Raw genomic sequence first — 14,095 nt, 5'->3', positions numbered from 1 at the left:
AGTGCATAAAAATAATAGTATAGATTTTATGCATTATGAAAGTTTGTCTATTGTAGATTCACGTAAATAGTTTCTTCAAAGGTAGTGTGATACTATACAGATGGATTGTTTTTGTTGTGGTAAAACCAGTAAAACAATAAAAAAAAAATCACTAAAAATGCTGTCTTATCACGAAGAAGGATATTTATGGATAGTTGCACCTTTTGGTTAACATGTTCTAGAATTTTATTTGTGTTTGCATGAAAGGTTGCATGCTAAATTCTAGAATTACAGAAACAGTTATTATTGGAGATATTGTCTGTGAAAAATCACATTTTAGGATGCCAAAAAGTGCTAAGTAAAAAAAAGTTTTTAACTGACTGTTAGATAAATTTGTTAACCTCTTATGAAAAAGTTCAATAGTTAATCTTTTGAAAATATATAAATTTTTATTATGAAAGGGTTTAATGAAAATTTTGGGTGATTAATTTTCTGAAATTACAATTCTTTAATAAATGAAAATGCTTTTTTTTTTGCTCAAGTGAATAAATTTTTAAAAGGTTTCTATTATGAAAGAATTTAGTGGTTAAAATTCTGAAAAATATACAACTTTTCTATTATGAAAAAGTCCAATGGCTAAGTTGTTGAAAAGATATTAACTCTTCAAAGAATGAACACGACTTTTACTTAGTGAAACTATCACTACAAGAAAACGTGTCCAAAACAACGAAAATTTACGACGAAAATATTTCGTCGTAAATTTACATGGTGTTTACAACGAAGTTACGAGGAATCCAACTTTCGTCGTAAACGCCATGTAAATTTACGACGAACAGTTTTCGTCGTAAAATCCATGTAAGTTTACGAAGTAGAAATACGTCGTAATCATTACATCGACATTACAACGAAACATGTTACCGTTATATTTAGGTGAAAACGTGTATTCAATGCGCTTTAACTTACCTAATTCCGTCGTAAAGTTGTTGTAAATATTATGTTAAAACCATGTAAAATATTCCTTGTAAAATCGTTGTTATATTTCAACTACCCAACTCGAAAATTTCTCTATATATATGTCATTTCTCACAACTCTCTTCCTCACAACTCTCTTCCTCACAACACACAAACGGAAAAAAAAATCAGAAAAAAAAATTTCAAAAAAAAATTTAAGAAAAAATGGCCGGTGGCGGTAGTATTTACGAGTTACGGAGTTGGATGTATTTGCACAAAGATTCCGACGGGAGGGTGACGAACGCATTTCTGAGCGGGCTAGAGACATTCATGCACCAGGCGGGCTGTACACCGATCACACAGGAAAGCGGTAAGATGTTCTGCCCCTGTCGAAAATGCAAGAATTCAAAATTTGCACGTAGTGAAACTGTATGGAAGCATCTAGTAAACAGAGGATTTACACCACAGTACTACATTTGGTATCAACATGGAGAGGGTTATGGGGGAAATGAAGCTAGTAGTAGTAATAATAATTTTGAGGATGGTCATCATAGTGAACAACCGAATCATTTGCATAATGAATATAATTATCATCAAGATCAGGAGCAGATGGTAGATCATGATAGGGTTCAAGATATGATTAGTGATGCATTTTTAGAAACAACTACAACAATAGCTGATGGAACTGGAAATGTAGAAGAACCTAATTTGGATGCAAAAAGGTTTTATGAAATGCTAGATGTTGCAAATCAACCAATCTACACTGGTTGTAGAGAAGGCCTCTCTAAATTGTCTCTAGCAGCTAGGATGATGAATATTAAAACGGATCATAATTTACCTGAGAATTGCATGGATGCATGGGCGGAGTTGTTTAAAGAGTATTTGCCAGAAGACAACGTGTCTGCTGAATCTTATTATGAGATTCAGAAATTGGTTTATAGTCTTGGGTTGCCTTCGGAGATGATTGATGTTTGCATCGACAACTGCATGATCTATTGGAAAGAAGATGACAAGTTAGAAGAGTGTCGATTCTGCAAAAAACCACGATTCAAACCGCAAGGCCGTGGGAGGAATAGGGTACCGTACCAAAGGATGTGGTACCTACCAATTACAGACAGATTGAAAAGATTATATCAATCTGAGAGGACTGCTGCGTCGATGAGGTGGCATGCGGAACATGTCCAGAGAGATGGTGAGGTTGCACATCCATCAGGCGCAAGAGCGTGGAAACATTTCAACAAGGTACACGCAGATTTTGCTACAAAAATTCGGAATGTCTATCTTGGGTTATGCACCGATGGATTTAGTCTATTTGGAATGTCTGGTAGACAATATTCTTTGTGGCCAGTCATTCTTACGCCGTACAATTTACCGCCGGATATGTGCATGGAACAAGAATTTCTATTTTTGACCATATTAATCCCTGGGCCGAAGCATCCAAAACGGTCTCTTGATGTTTTTCTTCAACCGTTGATAGAAGAGCTAAAGCAATTGTGGTCAGAAGGGGTGAGGACGTACGATTGTTCCTTGAAAAACAATTTTACGATGCGAGCAGTTCTGCTGTGGACGATAAGTGATTTCCCTGCTTATGGGATGTTGTCTGGCTGGACAACACAGGGAAGATTATCTTGTCCATATTGTCTTGGATTGACAGATGTTTTTCAACTGAAGAATGGTAGGAAGAGTTGTTGGTTTGATTGTCATCGTCGCTTTCTTCCACTTGCCCATCCGTACAGAAGAAATAAGACATTGTTTCGGCACAAAAAAATTGTCAGAGACGGTCCTCCTCCATATCTCACTGGCCAGCAGATCGAAGCAGACATTGATTATTACGGAGCTCAGAAAACAGTTAAAGTTGGAGGAAATTGGCATGTTCCTGGAAATATGCCTGATGGGTATGGTGTGTCTCACAATTGGCATAAGAAGAGTATATTTTGGGAGCTACCCTATTGGAAGGATCTTCTCTTACGCCACAATCTGGATGTCATGCATATTGAGAAGAACTTTTTTGAGAACATCATGAATACATTACTTAACGTCCCTGGGAAGACAAAAGATAACAAAAAGTCAAGGATGGACTTACCTGATATTTGCTCAAGAAGTGAGTTACATATCAAGAGCAATGGAAACGTTCATGTTCCCATCTTCCGGTTGTCATCAGAAGCCAAAACAACCTTGTTTGACTGGGTTGCATCAGAAGTTAAGTTTCCTGATGGTTATGTTTCAAATCTGTCAAGATGTGTTGAACGAGGTCAAAAGTTCTCCGGAATGAAGAGTCATGATTGTCATGTGTTTATGCAACGACTACTTGCATTTGCTTTTGCCGAGCTCCTTCCAGCAAATGTCCATGAAGCACTTGCAGGTAATTATAATTTTATAATATATATACATATGTTATGAAATGTTATTAATTTGATTACTTTTGCAATATACAGCCATCGGCGCTTTTTCAGAGATCTTAGCACACGTACGTTCAAGGAAGAAGTCATCGAACAACTTCATCATAACATTCCGATCATATTGTGCAACCTGGAGAAGATATTTTCTCCTTCATTTTTTGACGTCATGGAGCATCTAGTTGTCCACCTACCGTATGAAGCATTGCTTCGTGGACCTTTTCACAATGGATGGATGTATCCGTATGAGCGACAGATGAAACATTTGAAGGGGAAAGCAAGAAATCTTGCAAAGGTGGAAGGTTCAATAGTTGCGGGGAGTTTGACAGCCGAAACATTTAACTTCACATCATACTACTTTGCTCCAACTGTTTGTACGAGGAAAAGAGTTCCTAGAAGATATGATGATGGTGGAGTACCGACATCATATCCAATTGATGGTGTTCCTGACATTTTCTGCGAAATTGCACGGTTTGGTGGTAAAACGAAAGAAGTATGGTGGTCATGTGAAGAGGATAAACATAGTGCCCACACTTATATTCTGCTCAACTGCGAGGATGCAGTGACCCGTTACTTTGAAATGTATATATTTTTGTGAATGTTAATTATATGAATTGAAGTTAATTATGTATGACTTGATTATTTGTTTAATTTGCAGCATGTTTGTATCTCAAGTTGAAGAAACAATACCAGGAATATCTGCAACTGATGTGGACACACGTAAAGATAAGCACTTTGTCAAGTGGTTAAAATCACAGGTACGTATTATATCTCATACATTGATTAATTAAGTAAGTGTTTTGATACATCAATATTAATTAAGAATAACTGCTTTGTGCAGGTTGATTATGACGATCCTTATTATCCCGTATGGTTTCACGAATTGGTTCAAGGTCCAGTTGCAAAGGTCACCACATCACCTATGCATTTCACACGAGGATTTACCTTTCACACATACGAGTATGGGAGACATCGGGCAACGAGTAACTACGGAATATGTGTGAAAGGTGAAACGGACTTTTACGGGATCTTGCAGGAGATTATTGAAGTGGAATTTCCGGGGTTATTGAAGCTAAAATGTGTCCTCTTCAAATGTGAATGGTTCGATCCTGTTGTGAACCGAGGGATTCGGTATAACAAATTTGGTGTTGTGGATGTCAATTTTGGGAGAAGATACAACAAATTTGAGCCTTTCATTTTAGCTTCACAAGTCGAGCAAGTTAGCTTCCTTCCTTATCCTCGGCTTCGAACTTCCGGGATAAACTGGTTAGCTGCTATAAAAATTACACCTCGTGGACGCATTGTCGCTGGAGAAGAACCGCCCTTGCAAGAAGAAGACGCTATCAATGAAGTTGAGGTACCAGAACAACCAACTGATGAAATCCTTTTGATTGACCCGCAAAACTTTCAATATGAAGTTATTCCCGAAGATGCGACAGATGAAGCACGTGAAGACGAGTTCGAGAGAAGCGACGATGATGATTGTAATGATAGTGATGAGAACGAAAACGATTTAGAGTGATGTAATATTGATGAGAACGAAAACGATTTAGAGTGATGTAATATATGTAACAAATGTTGTATTTCTCTATTGTAACGTATGTTTAAAGAAATATTGTTTTTTTACCATCCTAATGTATGTGTAACAAATGTTGTTTTATATAATATGTATTTCTTTAGTTTTTAAAAAATTATTTGGAGTTTTAGGGTTTTAGAGTTTAAGTTGGAGAAAGAGCACAAAGTAGTAGAGAAGAGATATGATGTTAGATGATATGTGACTTTGGGGTTTAGGGATTTCATTCTCGGTGTTTAGGGTTAAGCGTTGTAAAATCGTTGTAAAAATAACACGGGCATGGTAACTTCGTCGTAAATGGTTTAATCGATTCCACGTAATTTCGTCGTAAATGGAAAAACGCGGGCCTGGTAACTTCGTCGTAAACGCGGGCCTGGTAAATTCGTCGTAAACTGACGTTTCGACGTAATTTCGTCGTAAATTGAAAAACGCGGGCCTGGTAACTTCGTCGTAAATGAAAACGCGGGTCTGGTAACTTCGTCGTAATATTACGTCGCGTTTATGACGCATCTTTTTCTATATATTGAGACGCCGAGACGAGGCAGCCTCGTTCATTCCTCCCAAATTCCTCTCCTCTCCCTCTAAGGTACATTCTCTTTCCTCCTTTTTTTTTTAAGTTAGTTTAGGTTATTAATTAGTTAGGTAATTAGTTTAGGTGATTAGTTAGATAATTAGCTTAGGAGATTAGTTAGATGACGGAATACTATAGTTTAGGTGATTAGTTAGGTAACGGAATAATTTTTTAATTATGTCGTCATAATTGATTAAATTTATTTAAATTTTTTTAGATGGCTCCTAGAAGGAAACCAGCAGCACCTACTTATGCCCAGTTGTTTGGCGATGGTTCCGGTACCTCTTCTTCCGGTCCATCGTCTTCCGATGCAGTTCTAGACTCTCAGACTTCTCAGAGAGTTTTTTCGAGTCCTCCTCTTCCACCGCAGATGCCTCCACCTCCTCCTCCAGCGGCTGCACCTGAGCCTGTCCTAGAAGGTGCAGTTCAACCGGATTTGCGTGTGCCTTCATATGCTCCCTTCGCGAGATATACGGTGGAGGATTTGCTTGCCCAGCCTGGACGGGAGGGTTTGGATGTTCTAGACCCCGATAGACCCCGAGGAACTTATTGGTAAGTTATTAATTTTTATTACATTAAAATTTAATTAATTTTTATTTTCTAACGGTTAAATTGTTTTTTTCAGGTTTGGGGCTAACAACCGTGTTAGCCGGAGCGTTTCGGCGACGATTAAGGGTTACTACGACGGGGCATACCCGAACTGGAGCAAGACACCAAATCACGTTAAGATCACGTGGTTTAAATGTTTTGTGGTAAGATTTTTAAATTTAATTAAATTTTCACTTTTAAATATATATATATATATATTTTTAATATTTATTATTAATTGTAATTTTTTTAAAAAATTTATGTTTCAACAAAAGTGGCATTGGTCTTTGGGAATCACCGAGAGGGTGAAGGCGGAATCCGTTGCAAAGGCAAAGATACGCCTCTGCAACACAGTCTCTGATTGGAAGGACAAGTGGGAGATCTACGGGTATGAGGGAAAGCCCACTGAGCTCACGACGGATGTGTGGGATGTCCTCATCGCCTATTGGGAGCACCCCTCTTCGATCAAAAAGGCCAATTCGTGCTCGGCTTCTCGAAGGACGAAGGATAAAGATGGTCATTTGCCCATGCTTCACAGAACCGGACAAAAACCTCATGCAGAAGTCCGTCTAGAAGCTGTAAGTTTTGTTTTAAATATATATTTTAAAATATTCAATTAATATAATTTATAATATTTAATTTAATTTTTTTTTGTAGTTCGAGAAGACGGGAGTCTTACCTTCTCTGTCTGACCTATTCAAGATGACTCACGCCACATCCGACGGAGTTTTTGTGGATCCTGCATCTGAGAAACTCTTCCAAACAGTGGCTGGTCGGATTGAAGAACGGGAGACGCAACTAACCCAGGAGTCTCCCGATGGATTTCCAGTCACATTGTCCACCGAAGAGGTCGACAAAATCTTCGAAGAGGTACAACTTAAAATTTTTGTTTACATTATTTTAAATATTTTAACATAATTAACTATATTAATATATGTTTTGATTTTATAGGTGGCTCCTAAAAAGAAGGGACGGATAGTCGGCATAGGCTCTGTTAACGAAGTTGCAAGGGCAACTTCGTCATACACTTCGAGACGGGATGAAGAGACTGCTCAGATGAAGGCTCGAATGGATAGCCAGCAGGTTCGTTTAGACTCTCTTGAGGATTTGCTAGACGTGATGGCCGTGGAAAACCCGGTTATGCAGAGAATGTTGAGTGAGAGACGAGCCGTTCTTGGAATGCCACCACGAGATCCCCAAGAGTCCGATCCAACCCGTCAACAGCCGAGCAACCCCCCAAACTAATTCTAGAATATGTAGTTTTTTTATTTTTTCTGTTTGTATTATGAATTTAAATATTATTGTATGACTTTTTAAAATATGTTTTCCAATTTCTTTTTTCATTTTAAAATTTAAATTATTTTAAATTCTGAATATTAAATATAAATTAAAATTTATTATATAGTAATTAATAATAATATAATAAGAAACGATGTAAACTCCTCGTAAACATTACATAGAGTTTACATCGAATGTTTACGAGTGATTAACATCGAAACATTTACGAGGGTTTTACATCGAAATGTTTACGAGTGATTTACAACGAATGTATTTACGTATGCTTTACATCGTTTTAATTACGTGGGCTTTACGACGAAAGCTTACGTGTCGTTTACGACGAATCCTTTCCCTGCGCTTTACGAGGAATATATTTCGTCGTAAACGTAAGGAGTCGTTTACGACGAAACCTCCGTTACGACGGACGTTTAACAACGAAACGTCTTTCGACGTTAATTCGTCGTAACACACCGTTTACGACGAATTTACAACGAATACTGCCCTAGTAAAAAAAAATGTTTTCTTGTAGTGTATGATGTCATATTCATGATTCTAAATAAAATCTGAGCCACTAGATTAAAGATTAAGAATAAATTCCAGTGTTAAATTCAATTTTTATTTTCCTACGAATAGCAAACCTAATTAATTTTTACGGGTGGGTCTTTTCGTTATAATGTTCCTCTCATACTTGTTTATTGTATCGTCTTGTTTCTCCTTTTGTTATAAAGTGGCATATTTTTGCTCTTATGTCTTTTAACTCTATATAGATTGTGTGTTGTTTATAATTTTTTTCACCACCAAATTATCATAATTTTTTTCACCACCAAATTATCATAATTTTTATACTGTACTGTTTTTAAAAAATTCAACCTTACAGAAAAAATGTTTTGAAGAGTTATATCACTTTCTTAAAAAAAATTCGTTTGCAATATATATTTATATATATACATATTTAAGAATATGTATTTTCATAATTGCATCTTTTCATCCAAAATATAATGTGTTAAGAGATTGTAAAAATATGTAATGATGTGTCTCTTATCATCCAAAGAATATTCTTTTCATGCTAAATAATATAATATTATATATATATATATATATATATATAAATTCACTTAAAACTGCATTTCGACAATTTAGCATGAAAACTGCAATATTAATTCTTTATTTTGGACGGTCAAAGCAGTGTTTAGGTTTAGGATATTCTTTTCGATTTCAGTTAATTTTTGTATCTTTTTGTCCGGTTTAATTTTTTCATTTTAAACCAATGTCGGGTTTCAGTTGATAATTAATATCGCACGGGTTCTTTACCTAGTATTTTTCAATATAGATCGGAATTGTGTAACTTTTATATCCACTAGAGATTTTCCCGGGCTACGTCCGGATTTTTTCCCATATATTTAAATTAAATTTATATTATTTTAGAATTCATATTTGAATATATATATTTTATACTTAGACTGATTATGCTATCTAAATTATTAGACAGTCTGGAAGATTTGAAATGTTGATTTTAGTTAAGTTTTCTTGAAGATCATCCTCTGAGTTTGGTGTTGTTTTGTCCAAACTCATGCATTAAACTTGACTCTTATCATGCTTCTGAAGTCTCTAATGATTTGTATTGTGTTGCCAAAGTAAAATTGTGTCACCGATGACCGATGATGAAGCAAACATTAGCTTCCCTATAAATAAGATGTATTAATCATAATGTATTACATTTTTAATTTGTTAGTTTTCACATTTATATATTTAATAATGTATGTACATCTGTAAGCCAAACAAAAGTTACACCATATGTATGGTAAAGTAGTGGTGTGCGCATGGTTCGTTTATTTAAATTTTGCTAATTTTCATTGTATTAGTATATAAGTTGATTTGCTTGAGCTTATATTTATTTTATATAAATAATTATTAGTTATCTTTTAATAAATTTTAACTAAATTATTTGTGTTGGTTTCTTCCAGTAAATTAAAAGGATGAATCTTTACTCTGCACAGCATATATGTTGATATCATATAATAGTTTTACTGGAAAAAAATAATTTGATAATTAAGACAGTAAAGAAGAGTAATATAGTCTGTTATTATTTTTTCCGATCATTACCTCTCATGACTCCAAATATGGGATGATATTCGTCGAATTAAAATCTTGTTAACGGAGTTATGGCTGTTACTAATTTCACTGCATTATTTTGATTAGTTTTTAAAATATAATGTATGTGGTCAACTAATGTAAATATTTTTTGTTAATTCATATATTTTAAAAAAAAAATTGTTTGAAATAGTGAAATACATATAGGCTGTGAATAATAAATTGGAAATTCTGACTTGTATTTTTTCGTTCTCATAATATTTTCTTTTTAGTGAGAGTTTAGCGAGTTTAACTTGTTTTCGAGAAGATATATTTGAATTTTACATAGACCTAATATGTTTTTTTTGTAAAACCAATAGAAAAAGGGTAAAACCAATCAACGCTTCTCTCTTATTTTTTTGGTTAGCAATCCTAAGTTCACATTGTTGTTAAGCCAAACATAACAACCAAGTGCCTAACTACAAATGGTAGGTCTTCATAAGGTAGGTAGTCGAATCGTCTATGTAATCTTTCCTATATCATAATTGTAAGATCGTAATAAATCAGCGTTAAAAAAAAACAACTAAGTCCATAAACACTTATTTCTAATTTATTAATAGAGGAATGCATACTTACAAATGGTTAATGTATATTTCTTTAATATTTTATAAGTAATATTATTGATGAATATGATTAGTTTTCAAATTTCAATATCCTAAGTACACTATTCAGTTTAAAAATTTATTTAGTTAGATATGAATTGAGGTAAGATATTTGATATTCCAGTTTAACAATTAATAGGAAACTCAAGTTTGTATGATATGGCAGATTCTGAACTTGAGGATTAATATCGCTGCGGTATGATTCAAGTATTTTGTTTTTTTTTTTCATTCAATCCTCGACAATCAAAGAAAAGACACAGATAAGTAATGTACAAAGCTGTATATTAAAGCAAATTTGTACAACACACATGATTTTGAAAGGAATACCTTAACTTCACAAATAATTAGTCATTACTTAAAAAAAAATGCAAAAACAGAAAGCTCGAAAAGAGTTCAGATAAAGTTCTGCTAGATTCCCTCGTGTCCTTTTGTTATTGCTGCTCAGCCTGCTCCAGTCCCACTTCAAGGTAGGTCTAGGCGACGCACACTACATGCCAAGGTTTTCAAACGTATGATACATCACTATTCACTGGTCCATTCTCTCTGCACCCATAATCTTCCAAGTATACACTAATTTCCGGCTGGTACGCGTTCACTGCGACACCCTACAAAGAATTTATTGGGATCAAAGCAAGACAGAACCCTTCTCACCAGCTGGATAGTGTTGAAGTCATAACCCACAGCTTGAAAGCTACAGTAGCTAAACCCATCTTCAGTTGTCAAGATGAAGGAAAATGGAAATCTAGAGCTTGGCAAGATCTTTCCCGGACAAAGATCGCTTCCTAAATGAAAAGGAAGGAATGAACCTTGTTGTGGCATGTATCCATGTAGAATGAACTTGACCATGTTGTTTAGTTACTCTTTTACAACACCAACTACAAATTACAAAGACAGTTTAATTGTTGAATGCGCCACAAATCTGTTATATCTACATACCTATCATCTTGAAGTTTCATATTTCTTTGGTTTCAGGTAAATCTCATGTTCTAGGTGAACGTACCTGAACAAAGTGAGAAGTACCTTCCAGCCTTTTGGTATGATATTGGCTAAATACATAAACATGAAAAATGAACAAACAAAAGGGTTTAAAGATGATTTATTGTGTTCCATGTACGCGATTAGAATAGACTGGCCGTTTATTTGGCCATCACTTTTTGCTTCATGGAAGGGAAAAGGCATAGAGAATATTATTACTCTAATAAGTGTCTCATCAATGACCTCATAAAAAAACCTCTTTTTATTCAGTAAGAGACTGTGTAATGAATCATACCAATTTAAGACGCCTTAAACTTGTTTGCAATGAGGCACCTGAGAAAGGTAGTAGTAAGTCATTGTACATTTGTACGTCTCTGTTTTTTACTCAATTTCTGGTACACTGCTTAGTTTTTAACAATCGCATCTTGTTATCCTGTGTATAAGGAAAATTACTATTCAAGCTTGTAAAAATAAATGCAAAAGGATTATATAAACATATATTATTATTTTACATTTATCTTCTGTAGTATCTGACGGGGTAGCCCAAATAATGCGTGTGTCCAGACGATTCATGACCCGTATTAAGATACATCAAAAAGGTATTGATAATTTCATGTACCTCTAGAGTCCTTCCGTTTTCTTCTTTATCATCATTAGATAATCCAGCATGTCCCTTCAATGGATTTCATAAAGTAGCCAATCGCAGATCTAAGACTTTGGGAGCATCTTCAAGAATCTGCTGAAAAAATTATGTTTTTTGGAGTTTCAGAAAGAATCACCGATGTTTATTGCATTCTACTTGATGCCAGAAAGATTGAAATTTAATGGAACATGTAATGAAAGTAGAGAATATAAATGAACATTACTACATGAGGAAACAAATTTATGATTCTAAGCTAAATCAATTTGACCAAAAAAATGCTAGTCTTCAAGAGAAGAATAGATGAAAGCAATCAGATGATGTCGCCATATGCAACAAAAATAGGACCTGGCCACATCTTAAATCAAATCGAGCAAAGTATTACATTACCTCAACCGTAACCAGGAAGTTAGGCTGGAAGAAAAGTGTTCCCAAACTCAATCTGTTGTTGATCTCGTCATCAACTTTTCTTCTTATCTTTCTACTGACAGTATGATGAATTTCCTTCTCAAGTGAAGCTTTTTGCTTGCTCCTCTCTTGAAATTATTATCATACAGCTGCGCATCCACGATCTGTCTGCTTTACTCTTTTATTTCTTAAACAACACACATCGTTAGACAGACTCTCCTACAAAATAATAATAATAATAATAATAATAATAATGTCAAAGCTCTCGTCTTTAAACGTTCTATAGGCTAATAGGATTCAAAGGTAAGACCTTTTCTCAGTTCCATTAACTGTAAACACACTAACAGAAAAATCCCAGAAAAAAATATATTGAATTCAGACAGTACCTGTTTTAAGGATGTCGGACCCTCGAGTGTAGTTGTCACGGTGTCGACAGAACTGGGAAAAATCCAATGCTAGAAAGATCAAGACACAGGGATAGAAGCTGAGAGAGAAGCAAATCGGAAAAGTCGAGTAAGAACGTACACGTTACTGTGTCTCCTTCTCCAAGCTTCTAAAACGACGACGGAGAAGACGATCAGCACCAGCGTGAGGCCGAGTTCTACGACTGTAAATCGGAAACAGAGAGACTGAGTGCTGAGAGATTGAGTGGTGAAGTATAATAATAAACTAATACCTGACTTTCAAATGTAGAGAACAACAAATTGTCATTGTGTTATGAATCTGGAGTCGAGGGTTCATATTTTAGATAACTCAGGCTGGAATGACAATAGTTAACGGACCTGTCTTATCATATCATCAAGGGGTTTATATAATAGGAAAAACAAAGGAAGGTGGAACGATAATCTCTAATGAAGATAGGAGAAAATATCAGAATTGAATGAGCAAGATTGTGGTGTAATAATTACAGAGAGATTGCAGAGATTAGAATAGTGAATTGGAAGAGTCGGAGTTGAAGGCGACGAACATTCTGCGTAGAATAAGATATGGGCTGTTCTATATAGGCCTATTTTTTTTTGTTCAGCCCAGATTTACTGGACCTGTTATATTTTTTGTCGACGTGGCGAAACAGAGCTTCATGATTGGCCTGAACAAAAAATCCTACGTGGCACGCTCGTTGCTCTTCTTATTCGGCTTTTAGTAGTGTTAGATGAGTAGCTGTTGAAATTATCTTTCATTGGACACATTGACCTCAGAATTAAGACACATACTTAGAGAGATATTAGCATAGTATATTTTAATCAAATAATAAGTTTTATATGCTTCATAATAATAATAGATTCATTTTGTTAAGTTCATGAAGAATATAGATTAATTTTGATAAAAATATACTATGAGAAATTAAATTAATTAAGTATTAATTTAACTATAGATTTTTTCGGCTACGTCCGGGATATTCGTATAGTTTTTAATTAACTTAAAAAGTTTACACTTATATATGACCATATTTCGTGAATATATAATACAATTGATTTTAAACTATTAAATTGGTAGAAATTTGAAAATTTGTTTTATTTATTTATCGATTTGTGTTTAACAAATTTAAAATAATTTGAACTCACAATTTGTTGTTTCTTATTATTGGAAATCATATATAGGATGATAAGTAGGATGAGTAAAAACTAACTAAACCTAGTTACGATTTAAATACATTTTTTTTTAAGTTTTGTATAAAACAATTGTAAAATTTATAATTCGTTCAAACTTTATTTGACTTTAAAATCAGTGAGTTCTTTCTTTTTGTCATCAATTTAACAGATTCAACTTTTTTTTTAACACAACTTAACAGACTTAACTAATCATTGAATTATAATACCAACTTGGACAGTTTTATAATAGAAATAAAATTGAATCAAAAATTGATCTACACGTACAAATAATATCATTGTCCACACCAAACCAAACACCAAACCAAACTATAGAACAAAGTTTTTACACAAATCTACCCGAACTTGATATTTAAATCATACAAACCAACAATGACTCTAAACTAAGAATTTTGGT

The 14,095-nt window shown here is 34.4% G+C and overlaps 1 long non-coding RNA gene across 2 annotated transcripts; it reads right to left on the bottom strand.

Annotated features, from left to right (window-relative positions):
- Positions 1-8,555: 8,555 nt before the first annotated feature.
- LOC106414762 lies at positions 8,556-13,827 on the bottom strand. Of its 2 annotated transcripts, none has more exons than XR_007335782.1 (4): positions 12,768-13,827; positions 12,617-12,698; positions 12,074-12,529; positions 8,556-11,782 (listed from the first exon to the last, which is right to left on the bottom strand). It is a non-coding gene; the product is annotated as an uncharacterized LOC106414762 (long non-coding RNA). The 2 variants fall into 2 exon arrangements; XR_007335781.1 differs by having other exon boundaries at positions 8,556-11,779.
- Positions 13,828-14,095: the final 268 nt, after the last annotated feature.

This window comes from Brassica napus, unplaced genomic scaffold (assembly GCF_020379485.1).
Source record: "Brassica napus cultivar Da-Ae unplaced genomic scaffold, Da-Ae ScsIHWf_40;HRSCAF=73, whole genome shotgun sequence".
NCBI classification, from domain to species: Eukaryota; Viridiplantae; Streptophyta; class Magnoliopsida; order Brassicales; family Brassicaceae; genus Brassica; species Brassica napus.
The sequence above is the reverse complement of the archived record's forward strand: the minus strand, read 5'-3'. Positions and strand labels throughout refer to the sequence as shown.